The sequence below is a fragment of the Crocodylus siamensis genome, chromosome 1 (assembly GCF_052110815.1).
Source record: "Crocodylus siamensis isolate JL-2025a chromosome 1, ASM5211081v1, whole genome shotgun sequence".
NCBI classification, from domain to species: Eukaryota; Metazoa; Chordata; order Crocodylia; family Crocodylidae; genus Crocodylus; species Crocodylus siamensis.
In genome coordinates this window covers 56,570,104-56,589,177 of record NC_143395.1, presented here as the reverse complement: position 1 = coordinate 56,589,177, position 19,074 = coordinate 56,570,104, and the positions used below count along the sequence as shown (strand labels likewise).

Genomic DNA, 19,074 nt, shown 5'->3' with positions numbered 1-19,074 from the left:
CAATGAACAGGACTTTTGGGAATTGTAATTTTGTACTTAAGTTGCCTTTAAGCTTCTAAACCCTATAGAATCTGACCCTAGAAAATGAAAAGATGGCCAAAGCCAGCACAGAATAAGTTTTGATACAGCCCATCTTTCCAAGTCGCCAGACTATGTTGGATAATAGAGCTTTGTGAACACCTCTCTCTACAATATACCATACAACAGAGGGCTTCAAATTCCATTGTGTTATCTAGCAAAAAGACCACAGTGAGATATTTGAAAGGGCTGGGCTTTCAGCATGGGTTAAAAAGGGACTCAAACAGCATGGTGTCTGTGGCTTTTCCCAGGTCCAGGCTAATTTCCCAGGCTCCCTCCCTATCTCTTTAACCTACCACTTTCTGCAACTCATTTCATATAAGTCTGCCAAACTGCATTAGGTCTGTGATTCCCACCTGAGCCCTCCTTTGCCAGATGCTGCAGGGAAAACTAGGAGACTGAGCACAAAAATACTGCTGTTCTAGATTAACCAGATTTTACATTCTAACATCTTTCCTCCAAAAAAGCTCCCACAAGCAGGTTGGATCAGTTTGCAAACTGGATTATTCACAGTAAGAAGCTCCTCTTAAAAGCCAAATCTTACACTTAAGTGAAACAAGCGACAACACAGATTCCCAGTTTCCACATGTTAGTAATCTGTCCATGGACTTCTCATCAATAGACTTGAAAAGTTGAGAATTGAAGAATTACTAAACAGATCAAGTAAGACTTTGGCTATAGACAGATATTCAGTTTCACCTGGGACAGTCATTGCTCTCCCAGGAGAAAACACAAATGTACAGATGCTCAGGATTTTTCTCCTGAAATAAAAATGACTGCTCCAGGAAAAAAATAACCTGGGAAAAAAACAACAACCAGGGTTTAATGGGAGAGTGAACGTCTAAGACAGGTAGGTCCTCTAACTTTGAATCCACACATTTAGTTACAAGGGTTGGAACATACCACCATCTTCTCATGGGCACTAAAACTAGTTTCCAGAATGATTTCATTTATGCATTTGGAAGCCGATTGTGACGTTTTGCTGGGTCACTCAATGATCCCTCACAGTTGGCACCTGCATGCTCACTGATGAGCACAGGCTTGCAAGCCTGTGTTTTTAGAGATTTTTTAACTTCAAAGGATGCATAAATATAAAATAGAGATCACTCTGGAGGCAAGCATAACCCTTTCTGTGGTCCTGTACCCATCTAGATTCCCATACAGTTCACCTACACATGATAGGTATTGTAGCAGGTTATTTATTGTGTACATCCATTCTTTAATTTATATTTTGTGATGATGAATAATTCCTGGGACTGCAGGTGACAGAAGAGAGGTGACTGACTCATCACATGTTGAGTATTATACACAAGTTATCATGATCTGACAGAAGAGGGCACAGAATGTACACCATGCACTTTCTGCACTGAGCTTCAAAACTGAAATATTTAAATAAGGGTTCCAATTCAGATTTTCAGAAATAAGTGAAGATTTATGTTCATTTCTGTATATCTGAACAATGACATCTGTACTTGCAGGGGAAAAAAAATGAGACGTCCTTAAATAAACAAAGATGATGCAATAAAGATAAGGAAAAAAGTCTAGGGGGTAAGAAGAATTCAAGAGGAAGAAAATCATCTAAGAGAAAACAAATTAATGTGTAGAAATTATTAGCTTCCTGACTTTCTCAGTTAGAAGACATCTCCAAGTCTCAGTTAAATCAACTCCATCTCTTTCCTTTTCACAGGAAGACCAAAGAAAATTTCCGGAGGGAGGGAGGAGGAAGGGGAAAATCACAACCATGGTGAAAGTTTTCAAATAAGATATTTCTCTCTCAGATCAGATTTAGCTGCCTGGACCACAGTGATCATAACACTGAAGTATGTTGCCAGGGAGAATACAGTGATAGCATTTTTGTTTTACTATACTGCAGTAGTAATTGTAATATAATACTATAATACTGAATAATACTACATTTTTACTATATGGAAGGAAACAGATCACACGCATCTCTTTAATCACTACAATAGCAGTGATACTTATGGATTAACATGCCAAAGAGAGGATGATGTTTAACTAAAAAAAAAAATTACTCTTCTGAGCCAGTATTTCCTTTAAGGATAGTAAGAGTATAATATTAAAATTGATCTATACTTCCTTCACTAGAATTAAAATAAAAATAACAAACTTGTGCAATTCACAAAAGTGGAATGCACAGAATCTTGAGAAGTGTTGTCAAAACAGAGAACCACAATTATACTTTAAGTAATCCAAAAGCATTTTTACAGAGTAAAAGCATATTACCCTGTAAATGTAATGTTTAATATTTTCTGTGCATAACTGACTTTGGGGGTAGCACAAAATGAATTTTTAGGGAAAGTTACCATAGTATTTGCCTCTTGGTAAAATTAAACTCATATAATAAACTGAGTAGCTTAAATACACAAAAAAGCAAACTGACAAAAGAACAGGTTCACCTGTGCATCTCTCTTTCTTGTTTGAAGACTACTATCTAGAATATGAGAGAAGCATTCAGACCTCCTCCCTCCATGCCTGAGTATGCATAACCATGATCCTTAAAACTTTTTCCACAGCCAAGCCTCATCTCGCAAAAACTAATACAGGTTTCTCTTGCTTTATGTGGTACATGCATTCCTGAAAAACAGCACATAACTCAAATTCACATAAAGGGAACCCAATTCACATAAAGGGAACCCACCTTACAATGTAACAGATAGGGATACATTCCAAGACCTGGACTGTACTGACCCCCAGACCTATTACTTCCCCTTTTACAATTTTGGTACTCACCAACAGCAGACAGTTGGAGATAAGCTAGCGGGACACTCAGAAGCCATAATGGAAATGGTTACTACAGAAACATGAGTTGCATACGAGCAAGGAGCACAGATCCACACGGGAAACTATATTTTGGTGCGTATCACTCTCACAATGCACCGCACAAAGCAGCTGACTTCAGGCTACAACCACACCGACTGCATAAAAGAGTGAATTTATATCAAGAATAACGAATTCTTGATATAAAAAGGATCATCGCAAAAGAGAGCATTTATGTGGGTTCTGTACGTACAAAGTGAGGGAAACCTGTATAACAATAACAAAATTAACAAAGTACAACTGTTCATTGATATAGGATCACTAGTTTACCAAAAAGTGTTTGCTCCTGAATGTCGTATTTCCAAACTTAAACACAGCAGAAGCTGATCTTCTAAATACAATTTCTCTTACCTTACTAAATACACATGATAGCATGTCAACCAACTATGGTTTAAAACTAAGCAGGATGAAACCATAACAAAAATATATCTCCACTTCATCACCATCATTTCAGGAGACATAAATCATAGTAAAACAGATAGGACTTATACTGTATTTATAGAACAATTAAAAAACAAATTCCATGTTATGCAATATGTACATATACGGGGGCTGAAGCAGTAATACACAAGGTTAGTAACTTCTTCATTACTGGCCCATTATACAGTCCTAGCTACTGACTGGCCAGCTGGAGGCAGGTTCACATGTGGTACTGACAGTGATGTACTGAACTGATGTTCCAAGTAAAAATGCATAATATTGTGTGTGAACACTTCTGTGAATTGTACAAGTGCATTATTTTGATTTTAATTCTAGTGAAATAGTCTGATGTAGGCTTCTGTAGTTCACTTTCTCTAAGGTTTGGCCAGTTTCAGGTCTTGGTTTCTTAAACTATCAATACATTTTTAAAACTCAAGCAATACACTTCAAGGGAACCCCCTTCCCCTCTTCTCAAAAAACAGTATTATTTTTTAATAAATTTTTTTTTAATACTGCAGTGAAAGGTGTAATAGACTGCAACTGAGAAGGGAAATTTTAAATGATAATTCAACAAAATTCAGCACTGTTTTAAGTGAATAACCACTACAATAGTATTATTTTTAAAAGGATCTTCAGGACAGGGTTATCAACATTTGCAAAAAAATTTCATTTCAAGGATCTTAACACACTTACAGACTGGATTAATTTAATTTATGACTAATGCAGAAAGGTAGAAGACAGCCACTGTTTTAAATGCCCAAGACTACCAATAGGTTAGACCAAGGAGTGATAAAAAAAAACAAAACCTCTCCCCAAAATGAAATGGTAAGGTGAATGAATGTTAATGATTGTAATGAAATTGGAATTTGGGGGGGGGGGGGGGGGGGGGGGGGGGAAACATTGATTCAAATGGAAAACACACATCCAGTTCGTCTCAGGAACAGTACACCAAGGCACCGACCTGAGCATGATCAGATCTTTCATATATAAACATTTCAAAAACTTCAGATGGATAACTATTAAAAATAAATGTCCCTTGCATGCCACCTTTCCTAGTCAAGAACAAAACTAGTTACTAGCATATCTGGAGAACCTAAGCTGTAAAAATCACATCTGTCCATATCAAGATGTCAGAGAACGTCTTCTTTATACTTCCAGCTTGCCATATTTAGGATCCCAAGATGCACAGTCTGTAACCAATGCAACACAGGGAGAACAATGAATGCTTGCTCTATGGCAGTGGTTTCAACCTGTGGTCTACAAAGCATGTGTAGGGGGTCTGTGAAAGGTGGCTGTAAAAATGGTGGCCTGAACCAAAAGGGAAGCACTGCTGGTGCTACTGTTTGTTATAATGTTCCAGCTCCCCCTGAGGTCAAAAGCTCTTTGCACACCAGCAGCAGGCAGCCCAGCATAAGCAGGCATGCAAAACATGTGCTGTTGCTGCTCCAGGTCCCCCCCACAGTCAGAGGCCACCTGAGTGCCAGGACCAGCAGCAGCAGCTCAGTAGGGCTGTGTAAAGCTTTGGTCGCTAATTTGATTCCTGCCTGACTCAGTGGCTGAATCTCCGAATCGAATCAGGAGACCCTTTAAATTCTCAAAACGGAATCTGAACCCTCTGAATTGATTCGGAGAGATTTGGAAAGATTTGAAGATTCAGACAGACACAGCTTTCCTACATACCTCAAGGTACCAGGCAGCTCGTGAACGCTGAGATGGTGGGGCGGATGGAGCCTCACACGGGAGTGCAGGGGGAGGGACGGGTTGGGTCCCCAGTGTGCTCAGCAGCAGACCCAGAAGTGGAACCAGAAGTACTTCCGGTCCACTGGGGAGCACAAAGGGCTTCCCCCCGGCACGCCTGTGGGACATTCCATCCACCCCACCATCGCAGCATTCACGAGCTTAGTACCTCAAGGTATGTAGGAAAAAATTTAAAGCTGTGTCTGTGGCTGAATCGCTGATTCTCCAAATCAACACAGAATTTTCAGATTCGGATTTGGCCGAATGGAAATCGGGACAGTAATCTGAATCAATTAATTGAATTACAGTCCCCGATTTGGGCCGAATCGGGATCGAATATGGTCCATTTTGCACACCCCTACAGCTCAGCACTAGCAGGCAGAGGACAGCTGGACAGCACTGTCTCATCCTGCCATCACCACTGCTGTTTCACATGGGACCCAGTGGTAATGGCCCCTCTGGTCGCCCAGCAATATCAGTCTACAAACTGAAACAACCATGTGTGCAAGAGAGAGACAGAGATGCAGAAAGCACGTACTAGTTTCATAGTTTCTAATGTCGGAAGGGACCTGAGCAGATTCATCAAGTCCGACCCCCTGCCACGGCAGGAAAGAGTACTGGGGTGAAATGACCCCAGCAAGGTGTTCATCTAACCTCCTCTTAAAGACCCCCAGGGTAGGAGCCAGCACCACTTCTCTTGGAAGTTGGTTCCAGATGCTGGCCGCCCCGATAGTGAAGTAGCGCCTCCTGATATCTAGTCTGAATCTACCCTCTGCCAGCTTGTGACCGTTATTTCTAGTCACTCCTGGTAGTTCTCAGGGGAACAGGGACTCCCCCAATGCCTGCTGGTCCCCTCTGACTAGTCTGTAACAGCCCACTAGATCCCCCCTCAGCCTTCTCTTGTGGAGACTGAACAGGTTCAGGTCCCTCAGCCTCTCCTCATAGGGCCTGCCCTGCTGCCCCCCCGATCATGCGGGTGGCCCTCCTCTGGACCCTCTCCATGCTGTCCACATCCCTCTTGAAGTGCGGCGCCCAGAACTGGACGCAGTACTCCAGCTGTGGCCTGACCAGTGCCGCATAGAGGGGGAGGATCACCTCCCTGGACCTGCCTGAGATGCATCTGTGGATGCATGACAAGGTGTGGTTGGTCTTCCTGACTGCCTCCGCACGCTGCCGGCCCGTGTTCATTTTGGCATCAATGACGACTCCAAGATTCTTTTCTGCCTCTGCACTGACGAGAAGGGAGTTGCCCAGACTGTAGGTGTGCTTCTGGTTCTTCCTCCCCAGATGCATCACCTTGCACTTGTCAGTGTTGAATTCCATCCTATTCTTATCCGCCCACCCCTGTAACCTGTCTACGTCCAATTGCAGCCTATTCCTCCCTTCTAGTTTGGGTGGAATTGCTATTGGGAAAGCTGGCAGTGTCTTGAGGCACTAATGAAAAGATTTATTTGGAACAATAAGAAGTGCACATATTTAAAGTGAAAGGCTAGGTCCTAAGAAAACCACTGCAAGGCTGGCCACCAACAAAAGTCTGGTAGGGCTTAGGGATATCTACTCTCAAATCTGTGCCCTGACTTTTCATTTTCACAACACATCTAATGCATGTGAATGTGTGTGGATTTGATGTGGCAATCTGCAGGAATCCCTCAGTGAATGGTTGCCTGTGTATACAGGGGACTGTACTTGATGGCTTTCATCAAGAAGCTTCAACTCTGGCTTTCTTGAGTAAGAGAAAACAACTGTGACACATTTAGAACCCTTGACCGCTTTTCGGCTGAAAACAAGTTGGTACTGGGCAGTGATGTGAAAAGCAAATTCAAGGAACTCTTGCGGTGCTCAAATATCAGTTTTGCCAGTACTTTCTTAAAATGGGCAATGAGAATAAGTGGATATGTAAACCTTTTGTAGTCAACTGCAACTCTAGGTCTTGGCTAACAGCTAAAGAACAGCAGCAATTACTTGAGCTATCCTGTGATGGGGGATATACGGGAACTGAAGCAGGAACCTCTTGCCCAATTTGGGTTGAAAATTTTAAAAAGGAGTACCCTGACATAACAGACAAGGCCATTAAAGTCTTGATGCCATTCACCACCATGTACTTGTGAAAGGGGGTTTTCAGCCTTAGTGTGAATTAAAAAAAAACAAACCAAAATGAACTGGATGCTGAAGGAGACCTAAAACTGGAACTGTCACCTATTCTACCAAACTTTCACATGCTTTCTACCAAAAAGCAAGCTCAACTATCTCATTAGACCTGATGACAAAATGGTGAGGTCACAAAGTTGTATTGTTGTTATTTTTTTTTGACAAGTTTGTCAATAATTATCTACTTATGATTGCCACACCCTCCCCCCCCAGATTTCCAAAGGGGTCTGCGCCTCCATTCAACATTTTTAGGGGTCTGTGAATGAAAAAAGGATGAAAACCACTGTTCCATGCATGGATAATCTTAATTTTTCAGAACATTTTCGTGATTTGAGGAAGTGAGAGAAGCTGGCATTTCTGCGTATGCATGGCCCAAGGAAAGAGAAACGAGGTTATTTCTGATGCTCATGAATGTTTCTGTCAGAGGCAAAATCTAATTGCACTGTTCTGTTCTAAGCTGCAAAACAGACTAGACAAAAGAGAAACCATTTAGTGGGCCGATGGTCATGAACATACTAATTTAATTCCTATTTGTACGCTAGAGAGGCAAAGAAGATTTTTTTGTGTTTTACTGAACCAACTGTGTAGTTGGGAGAGTGGCTGGAAAAGCTTGTGGCATCAAGTGCCTTTCCTTGCATCTAACTAATAACAAAAGGGCCCTTGAGGCCCAAAAGCCTGTCCAGTTGCTCTCCCAACTATACAGCTGGTCCAAAAAGCAAAAGAATTGTTGCCGCATATATTTCTTAAACCATCAGTTACAACAACACTCCAACCCCATTATTTGTATGCTATGGGTTGTGTGGGCATTAGGCCCAACATCCACAACATCTTTACTTGCCTGCATGTTGCTTTTGGTAATTAGGCTCTGCTTGCTGCAGAATGAGATCACTGTGGTTAGAATTATAATGTAGATGTGTTTTTCCACCCTCTCACATAGCAGTTTATACATGTCACCTTTGTCTAGATAGCTATCACATGCTATGGGGAAAATAAAAACTTTCCTGAGAATTTTGTGAAACAGGGCTTCAGTGACATTACCAATTGCTTTGAGGGCACTACACAAAACTTTTAAAGCAATTAAGAGTCACTACTTTTCAAGAACAGAAGGATCTTATAAATTACATGTTGGATTTTTATGTACAAACTTTAAGTGCAGACAGTATGGAAATGACTTTACAAGTAGATCATGGAAAGATACAATATAAAATGAGATGTTTTAGGTTTTCAAGTAATGAAGGAATTAACTCTGAACAAATCTTAAAATCTCAAAGATGGGTAAGGATAATACCATATTTTCTCACATACAATCTGCATTTTGATTTTGAAACACAAAAAGAATAAAATCTTTCCTTGTAGTAAAGTAACTGGCAGGAGCTAGAGAACAGAAGCTGCTCATAATTTATCTCCCTGCAAGTTGCAGGCAGATTTTACATTCATTTTTGTCCATAACTGACAAAAACTTTTTCATAATGCTCCAATATAATATGCATTACAATTTCCAGCAACTGGGAATTTTGTTGGGGGCGGGGAAGAGAGCACATGTATGTGATGAGTTATACTAATTAATTATACTCCAATTATCAAGCTTGCTGGCCTATGTGGAAAGAAATTTCCTGTAAGTATATTTTCAGCAGTGGACCACCTAGATAATGAAACATAGAAGCCCTATTTCATCATTTGGGTCATCAACAATCACAGTTTAAAAAGGTAATATATGTCGAGTTCATGGGTGGGCAAAATGACAGGTCTGGCCAGTGGCTGAACTGTTTCCCAGCAGCCCCTGCCTGCATCGCTGCAGTCAGTTTCCATGGAGACCCCAAGAACAGCGGGGCCATGACAGCATGGGGCCAAGGTCTCCATGGAGATGAGCCCCAGCAGCAGTGTCAGGGCATGCAGATGGGCAGGGAGATGCTCTGGAGTTTGGACTGGGATCTTGTGGCAGTGATGGTGTGATCTGGAGCCAGGCATGGCTGCAATCTGCTGTCTGCTGCACACACGCTCTGAGCAAGGGCATGCAGATTGCAGTTCTACCCTGGCTCTGGATCATGCTTGACCACGGCAAGATTTTGGCCCCATGCTGTCATGGCCCCACTGCTGCTGGCATCTCTATGGCAACTGTCCACAGTGACACAGGCAGGGGCTGCTGAGAAATGGAGTCCTCCATAGGCTTAATGTGGCCCACCAGACTTTGTGACTGCAATCATTGCCTCAACTCCTTTCCTCCAACGACATCTTACATTCTCTCCAATCCAGCTTCTGCCTCTTACATGCTACTCTTTTTAGATAAAAGTCAGAAACAGTACTACTCAATACTGCTTTTTGACTCATTACCCACTTTCAATAGTCAGTTTGGGAACCACAGACTTAGATGAAAGTATAGCTATAACTAATTTTGCTCAACTTCTTGCATATGTAAGGTTTGAAGCAGATATGGCAATTAAGGAAGATTTTTTGTTTTGTGAAGCTCCATCAAGTAGTATAACAGCAGAACAGATATTCAAGAAACTTGATAACCAACAACAGATTACGGTGGCAAAACTGTGTCGGCATGTGCACCAACAGGGCACAAGCCATGACTGGCAAGTCTGACAAAAATAAGAGAAGTTGCACCTGCTGCCAAATTCACACACTAGTATACATCATGAGGCTCTAGCAGCCAAGACAACACCAGCCAGTCTTAAGGTCATTTTAGATCAGGTAGTAAACGTGGCCAATTTAGTCAAAGCAAGGCCACTCAATTCATGATCTTTTTCACTTCTGTGCAACGAAATGGGGAGTGAGCATGAAAAGCTTCTTCTCCATACCAAAAGTAAGATGGCTCCTCTCACGGAACGGTGGTGGCCCATCTGTTTCTACTCCATTCTGAGTAGCAGCTTTTTCTAGGTGACTTTAAGTTTTCAGATAATTTCACGGATGAGCTGTGTGTGGTTAGCAAAGCTTGCCTACATGGAAAACGTATTTACACATCTTAATGAATTGAATGCTAGTCTGCAATGCCTGAAAACTACCCCTTTTTAACATTCATGACCAAGCAAGAGCATTTGTTAAAAACTTTAGTTTATTATTCTGGAATGAGAGAGGTAATTGTCAAATTGTTTACAACGTTAGACGATTTTCTCACTGGAAACAAAAAATTCACACTTCACCCTGATCTGATCGCTGATGTTAAAGAGCACTGCTTTGGTCTGATCTCAGATTTCAGCGACTATTTCCCTGAAGATGAAACAAAAGAAAACTGGATCAGAGATCCATTTTCATTTGAAGAAAACTGTTTGTCCAATGACTTCTCAGCTGACGAAAGGGATCAGGTAATAGAGGTTTCATGTGATGGTGAGCTCCAGCTGGAATTTAGAAGAATGCATCTTGGTGATTTTTGGCTCAGGTGAAGGATTGGGCTCGGCCAACTCCAGGCTGCCACGTGCAGAACTTGGCACTCCATCTGGGAGCTGCATGCCATAGGGCTGGGCTGAGCTGACTCTATGCTAGCATATGGGGCTCCTGGCACTGCAGTCACTGGAGCTGCACGCTGTGCCTCTACATTTTGCTCCCCACAGCTCCTGGCACTCCAATAGAGTCAAGCATTATGGGGCTGGGCTGGCTCCGTGCCACCACATGGCATTCCTGGCACTCCAGCTGGGAGCCAGGTGCCTTTGGGCTAGGCTGGGCCAGGCCCGGTCTCTGCCACTACATCCCATGACTCAGCCAGAGCTGCGCACCACCAGGGAGTTCTGCCTCCAATGGGCCATGAGTGTATTGAGGGCCCGCCTGCAGGTGCAGACTGTGCACCACAGGTGGGGTGTGGGGTGTGTATCCACGCTCAACCCCCTCCACAAACTCCCTCCCACACCCATTCCCCCCGCCCTGCCACACAATATACAAGAGTAAGACTTTATTCAGAGCTATTATGCAATTGCTTCTCTATTCATTATACAAACTCACAAGTCAGGACAAATATTTTTTGAAATAAAATTAAAATACATTACAGTACATGTTTGATTTTTAATATACGATTTGTTTTTTTTCCCCTGGTTCCAAGATGACAAAGACCCCTCCTAAAAGGAGGACTTCTGGGGGCAAGAGGGACATCAAATGGCAAAGGTCAGTGGTTAGGGGTGGGACTTCTAGCCACAAGATGGTGACCAGGGGACAGGACACCTGTTAAGGGGCTCACTAAAAGTAATTAAGCAGCCCTCCAGCTGAAATAATTGCCCACTCCTGCTTTAATTCAAAGGAGCACTTTCAGATTATCTGTCACCATCAAATAGAATAATTAAGAAACTACATCCTGCTGAAGTAACTGATAACTAAGGATACGGAATTAGTAATCTATACATCTGAAAGGACGTAAATATGTCCTAGATATAACTGAATCAGGAATGACATCTGGCCTCATAAATGCTTCACTACACTTCTAGGGAGAAAGTTTTTCCTAATATCTAATCTAACTAAGACTTGCTGCAACTTCAAACCATTGCTTCTTGTTCTGTCATCTGCCACCACTGAAAAGTACAGCTTCATCCTCTTTGTAACCACCCTTCAGGTAGTTGAAGGCTGCAATTTTAGCCCCCCCTCAGTCTTCTCTTCTCCAGACTGCAGAAATGCTCCGTAACAACTGAATAGAATGCAGATAACTAGATAACAGTGAAGGTACTTAAAGACATACCTTGAGAGGCAAATGGTTGTTTAAGGACAGGCTTTGGATAACTCAGTTCTGCAGCTAGATAGTGCAAGCTTACAAGCTGCTTGAAGAAAAATGACAAGTCAGAGGTAGAAGCTGCATTTTAAGTAAAGTGCAGGATAAGATTGTTCTAATACTTGTGTTTATTTCCCATGCATTTCTAACTCTCTCAGGCACAAGGCAGGGTAGAGATGCACTTGACAGACTAACCAAATCAGAAATGCATAAGCTTTGTGAGCAAGAGATCACTTTATTAGTAGTAGGAATACTGACCATTCATTAGTAGAGAGCTCTTGCTCATAAAAAGCTTATGCATCTCCATTTCAGTTGGTCTATAAGGTACATCATTACCCTGCCTTCTGCCTGACTTCAGACTAATACAGTCAATTACCTCTCTGGATTTCAATACATGTCTCCTGCACTTATGGTACCTCTTGTTTACATGATCAATCTTTTTCCCATTTCTTATACCTTACTATTGTCTGTGATAAATGCCATTTCAAAACAACTGGCAAATGGATGGCTTCAACTCCTACAAGGGTGAGGACCTATTACATGAGCAGGATAAGGGTGTGATTTTTAAATTAGCAAAGTCTTCCTTGCCAGAACTGGTAAGGCCTGGAGAAGACGGGCAGAGCTGAGGTTCACTGGGCTGAGTCAACCCTGTGGCAAATCTCAGCAGCCCAGCAACAGATGACAGAAAGAGGTTTGGAGATGAAGAATATCCCTGAACATGACAGCACCATTTGTGTCACAATAATTATGTCAGGGTAATTATGCACCTTTATAGACTAACTAAGACTAGCAAGCTTGTGCTCTCTCTCTGTATAAAATCTTAGTTATAACTGTCTATAAAGTGCATATCTATCCTGCCTTCAGACTAACATGGCTTACTACTTCTCACAATAACTGTGTCATGTTATAAAAAAAGGAGGCTACTGATTTATTACTTCTGTACTTCCTATTCATGTTCCTCTTTTTTCAATTTTTTCCTATGAATCCAAGTTATGTAATTTCCTAATAGTCCTAGAAGTAAGGGAAAATTTTTAAAAACGAAAGGCAATTTATTTAAGATTTTACTAGTTATAAATACAGAAGAGAAACTTGGAAATGTTCCATAAATGGATGGGATGGACTCCACCTTTCCCCTAAAGGTAAGCGTGTGTTCTCTTCTAGGTTGGTGGACCTCCTCTGGTGGGCTTTAAACTAGGCTCATCGGGGGAAAGGGAAGTTTAGGGCGGAGGAAACATCGGACTGCCAGACCAAGCAACACCCACATCTACAGCCCAGCCAAGACCAACGAGCGAAACAAATAAACAGGTAAGCGACAGGGGCCAAGGCAACACTGGGACAAGGGGTCAGTACACACACCCACAGGAGGCCTCAAATGCCTCTACACAAGCGCCTGTAGTATGGGAAACAAGCAGGAGAAACTCACCCTCCTGCTAGCTGACACCAGCCCAGACATGGTGGGGATCACTGAAAAGTGGTGGGACTCAACGCATGACTGGGTGGTGAATGTCGAGGCCTATAGGCTGTACAGGAGGGACAGGATAGGAAGGAGAGGTGGGGGCGTGGCACTCTATATCAAGGAGAAATACACATCCTCGTCAATTAGCAAGGAGTCGGAGGAAGGGCACTCTGAAGTGCTTTGGGTTAAAGTACAAGGCAGTCGAGGGGAAAGAGACTTAACGGTGGGGGTCTACTACAGACCTCCCAACCAGGGGGAAGAGCTTGACCAGGAATTCTTAGGTCAGCTCACTGAGGTAGTGAAGTCTAAGGATGTGGTAGTCACGGGGGACCTGAACTTCCCAGACATCTGCTGGGAAGAGCAGTCAGCCAGGTCTAACCGCTCACATAGGTTCTTGACCATAGTGCAGGACCTCCATCTAACCCAGGAGGTGCACACCCCCACCAAGGGAGACGCCTTGTTGTACCTAGTGCTGGCTACGGGCGATGACCTGGTGAGGGGGCTGCGGGTGCTCGACCACCTGGGCGACAGTGATCATCGTCTGATGGAATTCACCATCCAGCACAAGGTGGCAAAGGCCTGCAGTAAGGTAGCAGCCCTAGATTTCAGGAGGGCAAACTTTAATGAGCCGAGGAGGATAGCTGGGGAAGTGCTGAGGTCCCAGAGCGGAGGGAAGCCAGGTGTCCAAGGAGAGTGGTCACTCCTTAAGGAGACGATCCTCCAAGCCTAAAGGAAGGTAATCCCAATGAGGCTCAAAGGGAGCAGGAGGGCACACAAGCCTCCATGGCTCACCAAGAGCATCCGGGAATGTCTCCTTGCCAAAAGGGTGGCATACACCCAATGGAAAGAAGGGGACATCACCAGGGACAACTATACTGCAGTCGCTTGGAGATGCAGGGGGGCAGTCAAGAAGGCCAAGGCAAAGATGGAATTAGGGCTAGCTTCCCAGATTAAAGGACAATAAGAAGTCCTTCTTTAAATACATAGGGGGTAAAAAGAAGGTTCTGAGTAATGTGGGGCCCCTGCAGGACACGTTGGGAAATTTGGTCGTTACACCAGATGACAAAGTTAACATGTTTAATGAATTCTTTGCCTCCATCTTCCTAAGTAGAGACCAGAACAGTCACCTTCCTGCTGGGCCCCCCTTGGGCCCCAGGGGAGGCACACCTCGGCCAAGGGTTAGTGAAGAACTAGTTAGGGAACTTCTGGAGGGACTGGACGTATTCAAGTCAGCCGGTCCAGACGATCTCCACCCTAGAGTTCTAAAGGAATTGGCCAAGGTCATTGCAGGACCCCTGGCACGGCTTTACGAGCACTCGTGGTGCTCTGGTGTGGTGCCAGAGGACTGGAAGAGGGCCAACATGGTTCCCATCTTCAAAAAGGGGAAGAAGGAGGACCCGGGAAATTATAGGCCAGTTAGTCTTACCTCAATCCTAGGCAAACTGTTTGAGACAATTATTCTGGCACACATCCACAAGGGGCCAGCTGGGGACTGCATGCTTAGGGGCAACCAACACAGGTTCATCAGTGGCAGGTCCTGTCAGACCAACCTGGTGGCCTTTTACGATCAGATCAGATCACCAAATCATTAGATGCAGGGGTAGCAGTGGACATGGTCTTCCTGGACTTTCGGAAGGCCTTCGACACTGTCTCTCACCCCATTCTCATTAAGAAACTGGGGGACTGCACTCACACAGTCAAATGGGTCGCCAACTGGCTGGAGGGCCGCACCCAGAGGGTGGTAGTGGATGGGTCCTTCTCAACCTGGAAGGACATGGACAGTGGGGTTCCGCAGGGCTCGGTCCTCAGGCCTGAACTGTTCAACATCTTCATCAGTGACTTGGACAACGGGTGAAAAGCACCTTGTTCAAATTTGCTGATGACACTAAGATGTGGGGGGATGTGAGCACGCTAGAAGGAAGCAACAGACTACAATCGGACCTAGACAGGTTACAAGGGTGGGTGGACGAGAACAGGACAGGATTCAACACAGACAAGTGCAAAGTGATGCACCTCGGGAGGAACAACCGGCACCATACCTACAGGTTGGGGAACTCCCCTCTTGTCATCACAAAGGCGGAAAAGGATCTTGGACTCCAAGATGAACATGGGTCGGCAGTCAAGAAGGCCAACCGCACCTTGTCATGCAACACCAGATGCACCTCAGGCAGGTCCAAGGAGGTGATCCTTCCCCTCTATGTGGCACTGGTCAGGCCGCAGCTGGAGTACTGCGTCCAGTTCTGGGTGTGCACTTCAAGAGGGATGTGGACAGCATGGAGAGGGTCCAGAGGAGGGCCACTCGCATGATCAGGGGGCAGCAGGGCAGGCCCTATGAGGAGAGGCTGAGGGACCTGAACCTGTTCAGTCTCCAAAAGAGAAGGCTGAGGGGAGAATCTTGTGGCCTGTTATAAACTAGTCGGGGGGGGATCAGCAGGCACTGGGGGAGTCCCTGTTCCCCCAAGCACTACCAGGAGTGACCAGGAATAACGGTCACAAGCTGCCAGAGGGTAGATTTAGGCTGGATATCAGGAGGCACTACTTCACGGTCAGGGCAGCTAGGATCTGGAACCAACTTCCAAGAGAAGTGGTGCTGGCTCCAACCCTCGGGGTTTTTAAGAAGAGCCTAGACAAACACCTTGCTGGGGTCATTTGACCCCCAATACTCTTTCCTGCCATGGCAGGGGGTCGGACTAGATGATCTACTCAGGTCCCTTCCTACCCTAGAAACTAAGCAACTATGAAACATAAATCCAAAACCCAAGGCAACTTTGGTTCGTCCTTGGCAAATCCTCAGTGGTTATATTTTACTTTAGTAAAAATAAAAAGAGCTGACCAAACATCATTGCTAAAAATAGTTTAACTAGGCAAGCAGAACACAATTCTTCTAACAACAACTTACCCTCATAGGATTTAAATCAAAATCTTGCCCTTGTGACAGTTTTAATGCATGGCCTCCCATCACTGAGATTTAGTGTTTACTGGTCAGATAAATTAATTCCTTTTTATTTTTTTTTTTAAATTAAATGCCACAAAATGTGTTAGGATTCATAACAGATGTATGGATAAGGACAGCCACTCAAACATGTACTAAATGCAGCCATTCAGGTAAATACTACTCTGCCTACCTTATTACAGCTGGTTCTAAATCAAGCATTGTACAAAAGAGTGCATGTACCAAAGTAAATTAATTTGAAACGAAACTAAATAATTGTGCCTAATAGCACATAACAGTGTTCATACTATAGTCTACAACAAATATTGCATGTACGCTGCAAATAATGGCCATCAGTTTTCAAAAACTGAAGTCTGAGAATTTAAGAACTGCCTAAAAGAAAAAGAAAAAAGCTGCAAAAGAGTTTCTATTATTTGGAACCCTTGTTTTTTTTGTTCTCATTATATATGAAGACCTAACCTGTGTTACAGATGGGATGTTAATGGAATATCAACTGTCAGCAGAGAGACTATGGAAACAAATAAAGTTACCAAAGCTTTTCTTAGTCTTGAGGGAAGTCAATATTTTATTGATCACACTGGTCTAAATTATTATGAAATTACCTACAGAATTTTATTTATGTGAATGATAAAACAAGAGAAAACACACATACAAAAATATTTTCAACTGACTGAAGTATTTTTTAAACCGGATTTCTGTTCTTAAAACTCTCTCATAGAAGTGGCAGAATAAATGTAAAATAAATTAAGTGGGTGGGTTTTTGGTTGTAGCCATGTTGGTTTAAGGGCTGTACAGAGTCTCCCTATGTTTGACTGCCTGAAAGCTTGCCAAGAACTTTTTTCCAACTACTCAGTCAACCTAATAAAAGATACCACATCTACTCAAAGAACCTTGCCTGCTAAATTAAGTGAGCAGCTGAACCACTTTGTGTACTTAAATATATCAAAATAATTTAAACACTTAAAAAAAGTGCAAACATTCAACTTCCCATCTCAGTCTGGAACTTCAACAGAATCATTTTAAACTAGAGATTCCAGCAAGACAAATAAATAGTGCTCCAGTCTATTAAATTCAACTAAAACGACCCTCAGCCAAAAGGGTTTGCAATAGAGAAAAAAATTCGGTATAATATTGAGAAACCTGCTTGGATCTGTATAACTGATGTATAAATTTCACCGGGAGAACCACAAGCACCACAGTAAAGTAAATCTTCAAATCTGCAAGTATGTCTAAAGCAGGGATGGCCAACCTGTGGTATGCAATTCACAGGTGGCAAGGGACTTGGCCGATGGGAGAGGGAATAGGAAACACAACAGTAGATGGAACAGAGAGGAGAAAGCAAAGCAGCAAATCAGACAGAGAGCACAGGGCAGGGAGCAGAAAGTGGGTGGATGTGGGCCATGTTTGAAAACCCCAGTTGTTGCCCTGGGACCTGTCATTGTCCCAGAGCAGCAGCTGGGGCTGTAAACACAGCCCCAGTTTACCTCAGGGAGAAGCATTGTACAAAACAGTACATGTACCAGAGTAAATTAGGGCAGGAAGCAGCCTCCCTCCCCAACCCTCACTAGTAGCCAGGGGTTGCTGTTCCCCTGCAGCTACCTCTCCCTTGCCCACATGGCAACAGGGCAGACACCCTGTCTGCTACAGAGGCTGGGAGTGTAGGGGAGAAGAAAAACAGCTGCTCACCATCACCTCCTGGCTGGAGCGCATGCTTTTGAGGCAAGTGTTGTTCGCCAGTCAGAAGACTGGACCATCTGTACCCCACCCTCCTTGCCATGTATTCCAGTGCTTCGCTTTCTCAGAATTGCTACCTTCTCAGGTTGTTTTCTTCATGCATATCATTTTTTCTTAGCCGATATCCCTTTTTTGGAGGAGGAACAGGAGAGATCCAGAGACGAATGAAACAAAGAACAGTCTGAAAAATGGTAATTGGGAGACTCATCCTGATTTCCAATGGAAGACTGAAGGGCAAAGCCTAGAGACAGCAGCAAAAAAGATTATCTCCTGCCCCCTGAAGTCTGTCCCTGGATTCTGTTGGTCTGAATATGCAACAGCAATATTACAGCAAGTCTTATAAAAACATTTTGCAGTTGGGACTATCCCTAAGGATTCTTGAGTTTTGGTGCCTACAGCTGCTTGTATCATGTGATCTGGTAAATTTTGAGTTCTAATCAAACTCTCCGTGATGTAAATAGCTTAGTAGTACATTTGAATTCCATTAATATCTGCTTAATGTGTCTTAGTTATTAAACCTTTGATCAAATTCTTTTAAAAAAGCATCTCTTGACTGTATTTTATAGAAAAATTATTTGTATTTGCAAACATTAAGGCTAGTTTCACCATTTCCAACCATAATGAATCATGCATCAATATCACTTTGTAGAAAAGACTCATTTAATGCCCATTATGACAAATCTAGGTTTGGATAATCACTAATTATATATTAATTCAAGTAATTATGTACCACTCTGCCCTCGTATCTATTTTGCACTACTTATATCTATTTTGAAATTCAATTCATTATCATCAAAACCATCTTAGGAAGTTACTGTGCAAATAGATTTTTTTTAAAAAGTTCTCTATAGCAGCATTATCGGAACTTTGCTTCTTCAGCTTTTCTTTTTGAAAAATATTTTTATTTCACATACAACTCTACACATTTTGTGGTGACATTATTGACAATGCCACCACACTTACTGAAAACAAACAGCCTAACAGTAGATGGCTTAACTTACCCCAGTATTAAATCTG

General features: G+C 43.1%; 1 protein-coding gene and 1 long non-coding RNA gene across 3 annotated transcripts in view; one reads left to right on the top strand and one right to left on the bottom strand.

The window, feature by feature from the left end:
* The window catches only part of LOC149872812 (uncharacterized), a 74,173-nt gene extending 60,990 nt beyond the window's left edge, over positions 1 to 13,183 (top strand). The window contains exon 3 of the long non-coding RNA XR_016440435.1: positions 13,076 to 13,183. This is a non-coding gene — a long non-coding RNA (uncharacterized LOC149872812). The remainder of the gene's footprint in view (positions 1 to 13,075) is intronic.
* Positions 1 to 19,074, bottom strand: part of SMAP1 (small ArfGAP 1) — a 206,674-nt gene that overhangs the window by 64,994 nt on the left and 122,606 nt on the right. The gene's annotated exons all lie outside the window — the stretch shown is intronic.